We start from the raw sequence: 14,318 nt of genomic DNA, 5'->3' as shown, positions 1-14,318 counted from the left end.
GGGGAACCACCCCCTAGACTCCTGGGCTGGTCAGCTCTGGGTCCTCCTGCCCTGCTCAGTGTGTTGCTGACACCTCTGGCCATTCTGTATCGTGGGAAGCTCTGGGACTCTTCGAGAGGCCCTCCTACTCTCAGGTTGCATATCTAGACAATGTTCAGTTCTCCACCTTCTGCGTGCTCTGCTGATGAGCACTGGTTATAGCAGCCAGCAGTGCCCACGGCAAGTGGTGATGGTGCTTGTGAGTCTCAATTCCGAACCCCCAGATTTCTACTGCCTTGAAGGACCAGCTGGTCTCAGGGGTCCTTGGAGTCTACCTTAACAATCCTCTTCATATTTATAGATGGTAAAACTGAAATCCAAATGTTGGAAGTGGGTCATCCAATCTTCCAAGACTCTACATGGCAGGAAGACCCAAAGTTGAACCCCGCCTGCAGCCCAGCACCAGGGATTTAGGATGGCTGTTTCTTTCCTCATTTATCCCAACAAAGGCTCCTGTGCAGGATGCCAAACAGGCTTGTGCAGGCTGAGCACTGAGGAAGGCAGGTTCACATGGTCCAGGTGAGCGCCCCCCATCCCACCCCCGGGACCTGCAGAGTTGTGTCGTCCTCACCTTGGGGACTGTGAACCGTAGCCCAGTTCATGTGATGTCCCCCCGAACCTGACCCCAAGCAGCCTAAATTCTTCTCACTCATCTCAATCATTGGAGCAGCTGTGGATGTTTTCAGTTTGTGTTTAATAAAGTTTGTTGGTTTACAAATGACACACGGAACAATTTGGCATACATTTAATTTTGACAAATGGATATAGTCACACAAGTAACACCAAAATCAAAGTAACGAATATTTCCCATGCTTTAAAATATCCCCTTGTCCCTTCACAGACAGTCTCCCCCAACCTGTGGCCTCAGACAAGCACCCCCCTTCTTTCCTTCCCAGTAGCATGGACTTGACCCAAGAGACACACAGGTGAAGTCACTCAGCTTGAAGCCTTTCATCGCTGGCTTTTCCACTTGGCAGAATGCCTTTTCCCCAACATTTTTATTAAGGTATAATTAACTAGAGCAAACTTTGAAAAGTACAATTTGGTAATATATATGTATATCATATAACACACACACACACACACACACACACACACACACACATATATATATATATATATATATATATATATATATATATATATATATATATATATATTTGCGTATCTGTGAAACCACAGTCAATGTAGTGAACATATCTTCACACCCCCAAATTCCCCACATCCCTTTGTAAATCTGACCCTCAACCATCTGCCCATTTCTCACTATCCCAGACAGCCCCAAATCTGCTTCCTGTCTATAGATAAGTTTTCACTTTATAGAATTTTATGTCAAGAAATAAATCAAAAAGCATAGACTACTTTCTTGTAGTACAACTCATCCTTCCATGCAGAGAACTGCCATTTAAAGAACAAAAGTTTTTAATTTTAATAAAATCAATGTTACCCAGATTTTGTTAAGTATCTTTTATACTGTATCTAAGACAGGATCTAAACTGTATCTAGACTGTTTCTAAATCAGGGTTATGAAGATTTTCCTATATGTTTTTTTTTTTCATGAACTGTTATTGAGTTTTCACACTTGCGTTTTAGATTCATTTCGAGTTGGTATTTGTCTACGGCACAGAATGTGGAGCAAAGCTCATTTTTCTGGATGTGAATATTAAGTCACCCTGTGCCTATTTGTGGGAAGGGATATCGTCCACTGACCTGCCATTGAAGCTGTTAAGGGCTGTTTGTCAAATACTGCAGAAAATATCCACTAATGACTTGAAGAAAACACAGGCATGATGGGTTTACACCCCCCAGCCCACCATTAACCAAAAGCCTCGATGTGGTTTCACCCCCTCCTTTCTCTCCACCAACCATCTGTTGGGGGGGGGGGGTCTTGGCAGCAATGCTCCTAAAACAGAGGCAAAGGGGAAAGTCCAAGTCTGGAAAAGATCTAGAAATAACATAAGTGACTCGTGTCCAGAGTGCGTGAAAACCCTCCAACTTCAACTAAACATGGGGAAATTATGTGAACAGACACTTCACTGAAGGAGATAAACAGATGGCAAACAAGCACAGAGCCAAGACGCTTAGCACCGCGAGTTCTAGGAAACGTGGGTCAGAGCCGAGTGTGAGGCTCCGCACGCTCTCAGAAGGCCTGATACTCGGGACAGGCCTCCCCAGCACTGGCCACCGTGCAGGCGCTGCCCGCCCAGCACTGCTGGCGGGAAGAGGAGGCGGCACCATACTCTGGGCCAGTGTCTGTCAGGGTGCGAGGCAGCTTCTTCCTTGCTGTGATTAAAAGACCTGACAAGAACAACATATGGGAGGAAAAGTTCACTTTGGCTCATTCTTTCAGAGGGGTCCGTGGTTGGCCAACTCCATTGCCCTGGGCCCGGGGTAAAGCAGGACATCAGGGCAGAGGACCCCAGAGGAAGGATGCTCAGGCATGAGACCAGGAGACAGAGCTCCACTCATCAGGGACACCCCATCAGCCACCTCTTCCAGTCCCACACTACCCGCCCACACTCATCACCCTGAGAATGCACATCCGTGGGGTAATTCACCCATTGGCTACAGCACTCACAATCCAGTCATTGCACCTCGAATGTTCTCGCGTTGTCTCACATGTGAGCTTTTGGGGACACCTCTCTGCTAAACCATAACGAGCAGATTGTTAGAGCCAAACATAATGGCACCCCGTAACATCGAGGACATGCTTCTTCCTACAAAGATCTGTGGGAGAAAACTTAAAACTAATTAACTATTTTAACATACTTCCATGGAAAGACCAAAGGAACCCAAAGCCCAGGAACTCGCATGAGAGAACAGGAATGTGTCCACACAGAAGAGAAACAGGCACAGAGGGAGGAGTGCTTGAAGGAACGCAGCACGTGTGAGGAGGAATCTGAATGCACCCAGAGGGGGTTACTGTCTCCAGGGCTTGTTCAGCAGCTCAGAGAACCAAGGGGCCCTGAGAGCCAACCTGCCTCCTAACCTGACTTGAGGGGTTCTCTGGCCCTCAGGTCCCACCTCTGTGTGTGACTCATGTGGGAGAATGTATCATAAAGCCCTGGTGTTAATATTGCAATCCATCCAGGCACAGCCTGTGACCTGGGTCTAGCAACAGTTTCAAGCACCTTGACCCACCCTTCCAGCCCTTCCAGGGTCCTCTGAAGGCCACAATTCCATCTAAAGGTAGGAGACAGGGGAAAAGTCACTTTTATTGCACCAGACTGCAGATGCATGAGGTTCCCTGTCTGCAGGGTGTGGAATGATATTCAGAGGGCACCATAAGATGCTCACGGAGGTTTTAGAAGCAGCCAGGGAGCAAGACAATGCAGTTGTCATTCATTTCAACAGTCCGGTAAGCATGTCATAGAAAACCACCCTGTTCCCAGTTCTCTGGTGGAAGGAGGAGGAGGTGCAGGGACTGGAGACCCAGGGAGGCTGCTTTCCTTTAAACACCATCACTCCTCCGAGAGGCACGGTCACCCTCCTGCAACCTCCCTGTGCTGGGAAGAGTTGGCCTGGCTCACTGTCCCTCCAAGGTCTGCTTTTAAACTTTTCCTTTAGTTCAACTGTTTCCCTGGGAAAGAACCTTGCTGTCTAGGAGCCTAAAAAGCGCTCTGCTTCGGATATTTGCTTTATCTGAAATGACCTTGTGGGGGGAAGTCTCTTTCCAGACTTTGATGAGGGGCGTTCAGACTGTAGTGAGAACCAGGCCCTGAGTCAGAAAGAGCAGTTTCCACTTTGGTCCCAGTAATTCCTCCCCTTGGGCTCTGGGGACAGACATGGGACCTCATTTCTACCACTGGGGCTTCACCCATGGATCTGCGTGTTACAGTAGCCCCTGTGGTTGGGACTGGGTGCACTCCTCCTCAAGATCCCAGCTCCCACCTGCCGCAGTCCGGCTGCAGCAAAATAACCGGGAGGTGACGAAGAACTTGTGTAGATTGATACAGCAGGAGTAGGAGCCGTTTATTGCAGGACAGGAGCAGTATTTATACATTCCACACAGCTTATCTAATTAACATAAACTAGATACATCAGTCAACCAATCAGGAATCTCCACACTTAATAGCTCGCTTTTGTTACTTCTCAAACCACTCCCTCCGGCATTTTGCCAGGCACCATCCAGACTTGTTTACCAACTCTAACATTCCCCTGGCAAAATGCCAGGTGTTATTTTGACTTGTTTACAGACTCTAACACCATCTAGGTTAGAGACGAAACCACACTCAGACCCACAATCTGCATCCCACACAAAGCAAATTAAAACCCCAAATACCAGTGGGTTGTGCTTAAATTTTACCAAACGCCTCCAGAGCTGTTCGATATTAACAAAAAAAATTTATGTTTTTCCAAAGTTAAGTAAAAATCAAATTCAGAAAGAACTATAATTAGCCCCCACCAAAATGAAATGTTTCACTAAGAAAGAAAAGGGGGAACAGCTGAGGACCGGGTCCTTGTCTCTCTCCTGAGGCGGGGGAGGGTTAAAGATGACAGACATCCATCCCATAAGTCAGGATAATTTCACCACTCTGCAGCTGGAAGGCTCTGCTTTTCTTGTCTGATAAACTTTAAAAATTAAGATATAATTGCTTTTGAGCTTGAGACACTTTATAATTCACACAGCCACCTCTAAGTGAAAGTGAAACATATAGTATTCTAAAAAGAGGGATGTGGGCTTGAATTTGATTTAAATAACAGTGGGAGGTAAAGTGTTCACGCCATTAAGACATAAATTATCATTTGCATGGAGAAGATGAGAACTTGGTTCTGACAGAGCTGACATTAAATCAGAATTACAGCAATGTTCCCCAAGTCTGGATTTAAGTACCCAGGCGTCCTCTCCTCTCGCTCCCTCCACCCTCCATATACGGCATGTTCCCATCAACCCACAAATAAAAATGCGCGTGGCGAGGGAGACGGGTTTATGATGTTCCGCACAAATTATTTCTCGCTATTTTGACCAAGTCTCAACACGACATTTAAAATCAGAGTAAGTTTTCAGACTTGGTTCTATGGAGTCACCTGCCTGAGAAAACCACACTGCACAGAGTCCTGGAGGGAGATGTCCCAGCCCGCTCCCAGCCTTCTGTATGAAGCCTTTTCCTCACATGACACACTGTGTTTTTTCTAATTTCTGGACTCCTCTGGTTTTCATGATCTCTCCCCACATATTGACTTAAACCTCAGCATGTGGAACGGACAACCAGGTTACATTGGCGTCTGACGCCAACATGCCAACCCCAAACCAGCACTGCGTGTTATGACAACCTGTGTCCCCGCAGGGCACAGAGGTGACATAAGGAAGCTCCCTGCTGTGGAGCAGAGCTGTCCAACAAAGAGCCTCTGGCTGGCCAGACCTTCCTCTGTGCTGTGTCCCTCGGCAGCCGTGTGGTGCTGTTCAGCAAGGGAAATGTGGCTGGAGCCGCCAGGGAGATGGATTTTTATTTTACTTTATTTCATAATTTCAGTTTGAGCATCTATATGTCACTTGTGGGTGCCAGTTGGATAGCAGGGCTCTGGAGACATTTTCATCTACCCACTCACCTGGTGCAGAAGGAAAAAAAAATGAAACATTCTTACCATCCCAAGAAAGGTGTACACAGCACACCTCCATCTCTCCTAGGAATGACCACCTTGGGGTAGGAACATGTTACCCTGGGTGATGTTAAATAGTTACTCCTTGTAATGGCCACATTGTGGTGAAAACTTGGAGCTCAGTCCTCAATAGGCCCTTTCTTTCTAATGGAAGCCTATTTTTTCCTCTTTTTGGGGGGAGGCTACCAGGGGTTGAACTCAGGGGCACTCAACCACTGACCCCATCCCCATCCCTATTTTGTATTTATTTAGAGACAGAGCCTCATTGAGTTGCCTAGTGTATCACTTTTGCTGAGGCTGGCTTTGAACTTGCGATCCTCCTGCCTCAGCCTCCCCAGCCACTGGGATTACAGGCGTGGGCCACTGCACCTTACTGACCTTCCTTTCTAAATCCGACTTTCCTATGTGCATATACTGTAGGTGTCCACCCAGTGTCTGTCCACCTATCTACGTCTGGTGGTCTGGTTGCAGAACTGTGGTAGAGGGATGTGTTGATTCTGTGAGGGCCCATCAGGAGCCTAAGAGACACGCTGAGCAGAATGACCCCGGGGTCTGCCCAGCCCAAGGCAGCTCAGCTTCGTCAGCATCTGCCCCCCAGACACATGACCACAGTGGTTTTTGTCATTGATAGTCTTAAGCAGTCCAAATTAGGCCACACCCAAACAAATAACAAAATAGTAATCCTAAATGCGACCTCGTCAACGTGTGGGATCTAATGGTCTCACTCACCCGTCAGAACGCAGAGCTCACAGGACGGATTAACAACAACTTTGCATCTTCTGTAAGAAACCACTTTATAATAATGACAAACTCCATGACCCCTACTCTGTGATGTCCTGAAGAAGCCAGAGTGACAGGGACATCGAAAAGACCTGTGAGATTGATGGGGGCGCAGGGAGGAGTGAGGAGATGCAGGGTGGTGGGACCCTGTGAGTGATGCCACCTGTCCTCATGCATTTGGCAAGACCCACAGAGCACTCAGTGCTGAGAAGCCCCCTGTAAACCCTGGAGCCTGTGAGGGCTGCATCTGAGCAGGCTCCCTGGGTACCCACGTGCCACAGGTGCTGTCACTGCTGTGGGGTTGCACTGCACCTGGAGGTGGGTGAGCAGGGCACAGCGGGAACGTGGCTTCTTCCACGCAGCTCTTCTGTGAGCCACAGGGTGTCCTGAGAGGTCCTGTGTGAGAAGATGTGAGAGGGTTCAGAGGTGGAGGAATGGGTTAGAGATTCATTAGTCCCTGCAGGGATTAGCTGGGCATCACTGTAGGCAGGTGGGGTATGGCTGGAGGAGGTGGTCATTGGGGACGTGGCTTTGGGGTTTATAATTTGTCCATGGTGAGGGGAGCTCAAGTGCTCCCCCCCCCCTCTCTCTCTCTCTCTTACCTGGTGCCATGTCCTGAGCTGCTCTCCTCCACACCCTTCCACCATGATGTTCTTCCTCCTTGAGGCCCAGAGCAATGAAGCTGGCCCTCTACCGACTGAGACCTCTGAAACATGAGCCCCAGATAGACTGTTCCTCCTCTAATTGTTCTCATCAGGTCTTTTATCACAGCAATGAAAAAACTGACTAAAACATACTCTACAAAATAAAGTCTGTGTTAAAATGAACAAACAGCTGGTGTGACTGAACCCAGGGGCTGTGGTGTCTGCGTCCGGACCAGCCTCTCACTCTCCACTCTGCCTGCCCTTGGCTGGGCTTTCCTCCCAGGCAGACTCTCTTCTCGTACAAACTCTGGCCCTTCCAGGGCCCCATCCCTAAAGCTCTAAATCCCAGGAGAGAGAGGTACTGTTTTTGTTTTTGATTTGTTTTGTTTTTGTATCAGGGGTTAAACCCGGGGGTGCTTATCCACTGAGCCACATCTCTAGCGCATTTTTATTTTTTGTTTTGAGACAGAGTCTTGCTAACTTGCTTAATGCTTGGCTAAGTGGCTGAGACTAGCTTTGAACTTGGGATCTTCCTACACAAGTCTCCTGAGCCACTGGGATTATAGGTGTGGGCCACGGAGCCTGGCTGAGAGTGGTACTTGTAACCTGTGGTTCCTAAAGGAGATGTTCTGCCCCTGAGGGCCTCCTGGGCATGTCTGTCCAGGTGGGTGGAATGCTCCAAAGAGGCCCTGGGCCCCTCTGTCCCTGCGTGTGCACAGAGGGCTGCGTTGGCTTAGGAGTTGGGAACCAGCTCACATAGCCATCCTAACTGCCATGCCTGGCCAGTTTATAAATGGACATGCTTCTAGCCTAGGGCATATTTGTTCAAAGTACCTGACTCCAGGCTGGGAAATCTGTCTCCAGGTGCCCAGGGACCGCTTGCCAAATGTGAATGAGCTAATCAGAGTGTCTTCAAGCTCTCTGCATACCTCACAGACGGGAGCGCTTACATGAGTCAGGACCAACATGTGGCAGGAGACCTCCGCGATGCCGCCCATTGGAGACTGTTCTTATGATAGCAAATGTAGTCTGAGGGTCTGGCTTGAAGTTTCTACAATGTTTTCCAAATGAGATCTTAGAAAGAAAGACCAAAGCCTTCAGCTACAAGTCTTTTGCAGATTCGCTTTAGCAGGCCTTTGGACTTCTCCAGAATTGGTGCATCTCACGGAGCCCTGGGGCAGGGAGGGGCCTTCCACCATGGCGGAGGAAAGTGCCCTGGTCAGAGGCTGGGAAAAATAATTAGAAGGACAATCAATACAAATTTAATTTAAATGAGGCTATTAAGATTTGAATCTCGACATTCTGCTCTTTAGCATTATTAGTTATGTGTGTTCCCAACCATTTCACTAACAACAAATGCAGACAGACCAATAGTGTCATTTAGAAGATGCATTTACCCTGGCACCATGTGCGCCCCCTCCCTTGCTAATCAGTTGCTAAGCATAATAGCTGACCTTGGCTGGTGGTGTTTAATCACATTTTGAATGTGATTCTCAGCGTGTATTAGGAATAAGTGGCATGACTTTCCAACAGAGAGACGCGTGAGGTTAGGCCATCTGTATGCTATGACTTCTTACCCCGTGATTTAGAAGGCAGCCTGTCTGTTCCCAGGTGAAGGAGGGTCGTGGCTACCACTCAGGGTTCGGCTGAGTTCCAATGGATGCCAGTGTCTCAGGGGTGATTTCCTCAGGAGAGAATTCCCACTGCTGCCGTCCAGGGCCTGCAGGGGCCACTTGACTCTGAGGTCCAGTCCTGGTGCTGTGAAGACATTTCAGCAACATGGGCCTGCCGGCCAAGGTCCTGGGAAGGTGAATTGTCCCTGGCTTGGAGCTCTGCAAAATGTGTTATTAACTCCTAGAGACATGAACATGTACCTCTCCACCCACTGGCTATTTGGGGTTGTGATTCCTTGTGGTTGCATGAGTGAAGGCAAATAAATACATTAAGTCTGGAATTAGGTCACTGGGCCCCTCCGTCTGTCTGTGTCCATCCATCCACATGAAGGTCAACAATCGATCATGAGAATATGGGCTGCCACCAAGACCACTGGTCACAGAGACTCGGATTGTGTTTCACTCAATCTAAAACACTCTGTTTCAGGACCATGGCAGAATCATAAAGCAAACCCAATGGGGAAGCCTGCACATCACTCTCTCTTGACTCCTGCTTTCTAACAAGTTAAGCCGTGAAGTGCATTTTGATTTTAATACAGGCTAATGGTGAGTCAGATGGGGTTAAGTCTCTGCAGACTTCCCTCTGGAAAATGCTCCCCAGTGGACCTCAGAAGCCCTGCAGTGCCTCATGAACACAGCATGGATGCAGTCACACCAGCTCAGCCACCAGAAGGAACATCAACTTCCATTCTGAGTCCATCTGTTGTCTCCATCCTTTAGGCACCAACTCCCACGCAAACCTCAACATTACTGGGAACCCCCATCGTGCCGAAAACTGCACTGTGGTGCTTCCTGCTCTGCTGTGTTCTGAACATGGTAAACTCACTTCCCCTCCAGAAAAACAGCTACTCAGGCATTGAGTAGCTTCCCTTCCCTATCCTGAGCAGCCTTTCCCAACTCTCCAAACCGAGCAAGTCTTCAGGAATGATGGGAAGCAACTTTCTTATTATTTGCTACCATGTCATATAAGCATCTCAGCTTGTAATTGCTCAGAAGAAATCAACCTTTCCTAACCAAACCCCTGCAGGTGCGGGCATGGGCAGAGCCTCACCCTGTGTTTCAGGACTTCCCGATTGGGCAGCATCAGCCAGCCGTGGGGAAGTTAGAAACTACATCCACACAAATACACGTGCAGCTAGAGCAAGTTACCTTAGACTAATTATCCTGCAATGATGGTTTCAACTGGGAGCGTCCTGTCTCCAAGGGGACATGGAGCAGTGTCACCCTGGGATGTTACTGGTATCTAGCAGGGAAGCTAGAAAAGGTGCTTCAACATCAGACATGCATCGATCAGCCCTTGACAAAAAGAAGAATGATCTGATCTAAAATGTCAGTGCCCAGACTGACAGCCCTGGTCCTATAAGAAGGAGTTGGAGGCTTTTGTAATTAACATGATGAACCAACCAGGCCATAGGACCAAATTATTGGATTCCCATTAGTGGGAGACGGAGGATTTAATTTCTGTGGCAGAAGAATGCCTCACTCCAAGATATTTACACACTTCAGGTTTATGAGAGTCCGCAAATCCCTTTCATTGAACTGCTGCCCAGATGAGAAGTGTTGGAGAGACCTTGGGTTAATTGAACATTATAAGAATTCTGATTTGGTTTTTGACCCAAATGGCATACAGCGTACCCTTCTACTCGGGAGCTAATTGTGGCTCCCTTGCTGGATTCTCCAGCTTCTGGGGCTGGAGGTGTGTCTGTGTGTCTGTGCAACCCAGTGTTCTTGCATTTGGAGGATGCTGGGAATATATACCATTAACCTCGGTTTCTGTTGCCTTCCTTGTATCCTCTCAGACACACGCAGGCACATGTGTAAGTGTGTGTGTGTGTGTGTGTGTGTGTGGTGTAATTTTTTCCTTTTGGACTAGCTTTAACTTCATTGTTGTATTGGCATTTAAATAATCACTGGTGATTATGAGAGTCCTCAGGTCACTGGGAGCTGTGATTTTTCTTGGAGAGAGATGGTAATCCCTGTCACTATCCACACTCTGTGGGGAAGGTCACCTTGACTGTCCCTGTCAGTACTGAGTCAGTTGTAACAAGAGCTCCTTTCAAAATCTCAGCATTTCTCTGCCTGCCTTGCCGAGGGACATTACCCTGAGCCATTTTCCCTCAGCTGTGATGATCTTTCCCTTGTTATCTGAATGGATTGCTCCAATTTTGAAATTAACAAATATTTATTAAGCTCTGGTTCCCTCACAAAACGTTGGGGGATTCAGCAACCACTAGATGTGGTTTTCGTCTCCAAGAAGTGGAACACAGTCTCCGTAGACTTGGGTCTCACCATGGTTCAGACCTCAGGATGGGGGAAGCTGATGCAAGAGCAGGGAAGAGAGCGGCGCACCCTGAGGTGCTCACCCAGTGCCCCAGAAGACACATGGGGACTGCCCACATGCAGAGCCCAACCCACACTCAAGGGTCCAGGGTGGCTTGGATTTGCAAAGCAGAGGAAAGTCTGCCTCTATTGAGAAGGAAGTGGGATTTGACAGGGATGTACTTGGCTGCCAAGATCCTAAAATTCAAACAGCAAAATATTGGAAGGCAGTTGATGGGCAATGAGAGCAAGAGAGAGGAGTGTGAAGTTGAGGTTCACAGGGTAGGACCCAAAATCAGCCTCCTGGAAGACAAAAGTACCTAAGTGATTTTAGTCTGCTGCAGACTCACAGTGGTGCTATCTGTCCATCCTTCTATTCATCCATCTGTCCACCTGTCTATCCATCCAACCATCAGTCTCTCCCTCCACATGTCCATCTGTCCACGTGTCCATCTGTCCATCCCCGTCCTTCCATGGCATATTTGCAAAATGCCTACCATGTGCCAATCACTACTAGAACAGCAGCTCTGAACACGGACAAAGTCCCCGCCCTCGTGAAACTGTCCCTCCAGCAGGGAGGCACATGGTAAAATGGGTGGAATACGTAGCCTGCTAGGTGCTGGGTTCTCTGGTGAAAAACAAGGCAAGGCAGAGGACAGGGAGACCAGGCTGGGTGGAGGGGTCTTAGAGCCATCAGCAAGGCCTGACCAGGAAGGGGGGTTGGCCAGGAGACCTGGAGGAGGGAAGGTGGCCCATGGACACAAGTGAGCTTGGGCCAAGGCCTGGCACAGAAACCAGTGGGTCCTGGTAGTGGCGGACACAGGAGGGAGGCCAGAGTGGCCGGGGCAGTGTGAACAGAGGAAGGCCCACAGCAGACTGCAGAGGGGCCTGGGCAGTGCAGGCAAGGGGCTCGGGGTGTCAAGGCTGAACAGGCAGGAGGTGCCTCGACTCAGGTGGGCCAGGTGTGAGTGGGTCGAGGGTTCTGGGTTGAGGATCAGCACGCAGACAGTAACAGGGTCACTAGGCTCTGCACAGGGAGAAGGTGGTGGTGGAGGCAAAGGCAGAAGCAGGAGACCTTTTGGAAAGATGTGGCAATAACCAGGTGGACAGTGACAGTGCTTGGGCCAGGGAAGAAGGTGGACAGATGAGTTTCCCCAGGCTCTTCTTAGAAGCAGATAGTTGATGTCTGGGTCACATCCCATAAGACTCACACCCGGGTCTTCTCAGATCCCTGTGGCCATTAGAACCCATGCCACCCCAGCCTACCTAAGGCTAGGAACATTCTAGAACACACTGCTTTCTTGATTGCCATCCAGGAAGCAGGCTGGGCCGGGTGTTCGTTTGCTCTAATGTGCTTCTTGGTTTACCTTGGAAACTAACTGGCTCTGAAGCGATTTTCAGGCACTAATAATGGGAGATGAAGGTTGACAGGTGACAATGTTGTTTTGTGAGTTTTTTAAATCAACTCTTTCATCTCCCTCTAAACCCCACACACTGACCTGTTTCTTTCTGAAGGAAAAAAAAAGTCTGTTCTCAAAGGAAGATGTCACATGTCCCACGCTCAGCTCACATAGGGCTTCCAAGGCATCTCTTTCTTATAAATCAAGAACCAGGAGATCAGTAGTTGAGCCACATATTTTTTTTTTTTTTGGTCTTTAAACCGAGTTGCTCATTCAGAACAGGGCAGCACACGTCATCCTCTGGAATATCCCTGTTCTCCATCAATGCACTAGTGGCATCCTTTGGAATACCTCTATTTTCAAATCTTAAAAATAGTGGATTGTGATCACACACACAGTGGGTGGGACCACTCTGCCACATCTGCACATGCTCAGAACATAGTTTTCCAATCTCATTTCCCCGCACTTTCCCTTCCCCCACCCTGCTCTTGCCTCCACCTGATCTGCTTGCTCTACTCTGTTGATTTCCTATTATTATTATTATTATTATTATTATTATTGCATTATAATAAATAAACAGGCAGGTGTGCTCATTGCGGCTGACTTGCGGGTGGATATGGCATAATTTGGCAGATTCCATTCCCTGCTGCTTCCCAATGGCCCTCCTCCCTTCCTCCCTCAGTCCCCTGCTCTACTCCATTTTTCTCCTATTTTTCATGAGTTCTCCCTTTTATGTTCTGTTCTCTCCCTCGAACTTTCACAGATGAGAGAAAACACTCGACCTTTGACTTTCTGAGTCTGGTTTATTTCACTTACCAAGTTGTTCTTCTGTCCCATCCATTTAGCCACAAATGACGGGACTCCACTGCTCCCGAGAGCCAACTCCTTCAGGGACGTGGCCCATGATTTCTTTATCCCTTCGTCTGCTGGTGGGTGCGGACCTGGACTGGTTCCATAACTGGGCAATTGTGAATTGTGCTGGGATATCTTTTAAAAATATTTGCGGATTTACCCACGTCCTGAATTAAAAGCACAGCGAAGAGAACAGCAGCTGGGGATTGGGCTAGTCCCTGTGTCCCCAGACTGCCCTTCTGTGTTTGGGAGCCAGCACTGTGTGGGGCAGAGTTGAGAAAGGAATGCTGAGAATAGGAGCCAGGAGGAAACTGCTGTCCCCCACCCCCAATGTGGACAAGAGCCGGGGAGAAGCTGGCGCCCTCTCCTGGCACCCACCATCCTCAGGGCTTTTTCTCTTGACCTCACACTTACCACCTCATGCTGCAAGATGGTGTTCAGCAGTCCAGGTACCATGTCTGCACTCAGGTGTGGCTAACAACAGGAAGGGAAGAGGTGGTGGTGGTCCTCAGCATGTATCCCTCACTCAGGTGACAGAGGACCTCCTGGGGGCTGCCAAGGAGTGGCCCTAGCATCTCATTGGCCAGCACTGGGTGACACCATGGTAATCTGCCAGGCTCTTTGCTCTCATCTGGTGTCCCAGCTCCCAGGAGGCTGCGAGGTGAGCTCTTGGAGAAGAAAGAGAGGGAGAGAATGATAGCAAAGAGTCAGTCAGCTCTGCCTAAAATTGTTTACTCTCCTCTCTCAGAGCTGACAGCATCTCCTGAATTCACTCACTATGGCTTCCCACGGGGGTGCTGGGGCACAGGGAGCTGCAGAGCGTGGCCATGTCCATGCAGCCGGGATGTGGTTGAGCTGACTGGAAATGTGGCCTTGGTGACCTCAGGAGCCCAGACGCTCCACTCTGCTGCCAGAGCAGAGGACCTCCGGCCTTGTTGGACGCCATCCACAGCACTGGGGGAAGGTGGCAATTCCCGTCCTGGGAACATGTGCACCATCGTGGAGCTGAA

At 48.9% G+C, this 14,318-nt stretch overlaps 1 long non-coding RNA gene across 7 annotated transcripts; it reads right to left on the bottom strand.

The window, feature by feature from the left end:
- Positions 1 to 1,340: 1,340 nt before the first annotated feature.
- Positions 1,341 to 13,607, bottom strand: LOC139706847 (uncharacterized). Of its 7 annotated transcripts, none has more exons than XR_011708483.1 (6): positions 13,273 to 13,607; positions 12,556 to 12,650; positions 8,642 to 8,822; positions 7,899 to 8,290; positions 7,023 to 7,126; positions 1,341 to 6,816 (listed from the first exon to the last, which is right to left on the bottom strand). It is a non-coding gene; the product is annotated as an uncharacterized lncRNA (long non-coding RNA). The 7 variants fall into 7 exon arrangements; XR_011708485.1 differs by lacking the exon at positions 12,556 to 12,650 and having other exon boundaries at positions 1,341 to 5,589; positions 6,370 to 6,816; positions 13,273 to 13,594; XR_011708482.1 differs by lacking the exon at positions 12,556 to 12,650 and having other exon boundaries at positions 8,642 to 8,849; positions 13,273 to 13,598.
- Between the last annotated feature and the right edge of the window lie 711 nt (positions 13,608 to 14,318).

This window comes from Marmota flaviventris, chromosome 1 (assembly GCF_047511675.1).
Source record: "Marmota flaviventris isolate mMarFla1 chromosome 1, mMarFla1.hap1, whole genome shotgun sequence".
NCBI lineage: Eukaryota > Metazoa > Chordata > Mammalia > Rodentia > Sciuridae > Marmota > Marmota flaviventris.
The sequence above is the reverse complement of the archived record's forward strand: the minus strand, read 5'-3'. Positions and strand labels throughout refer to the sequence as shown.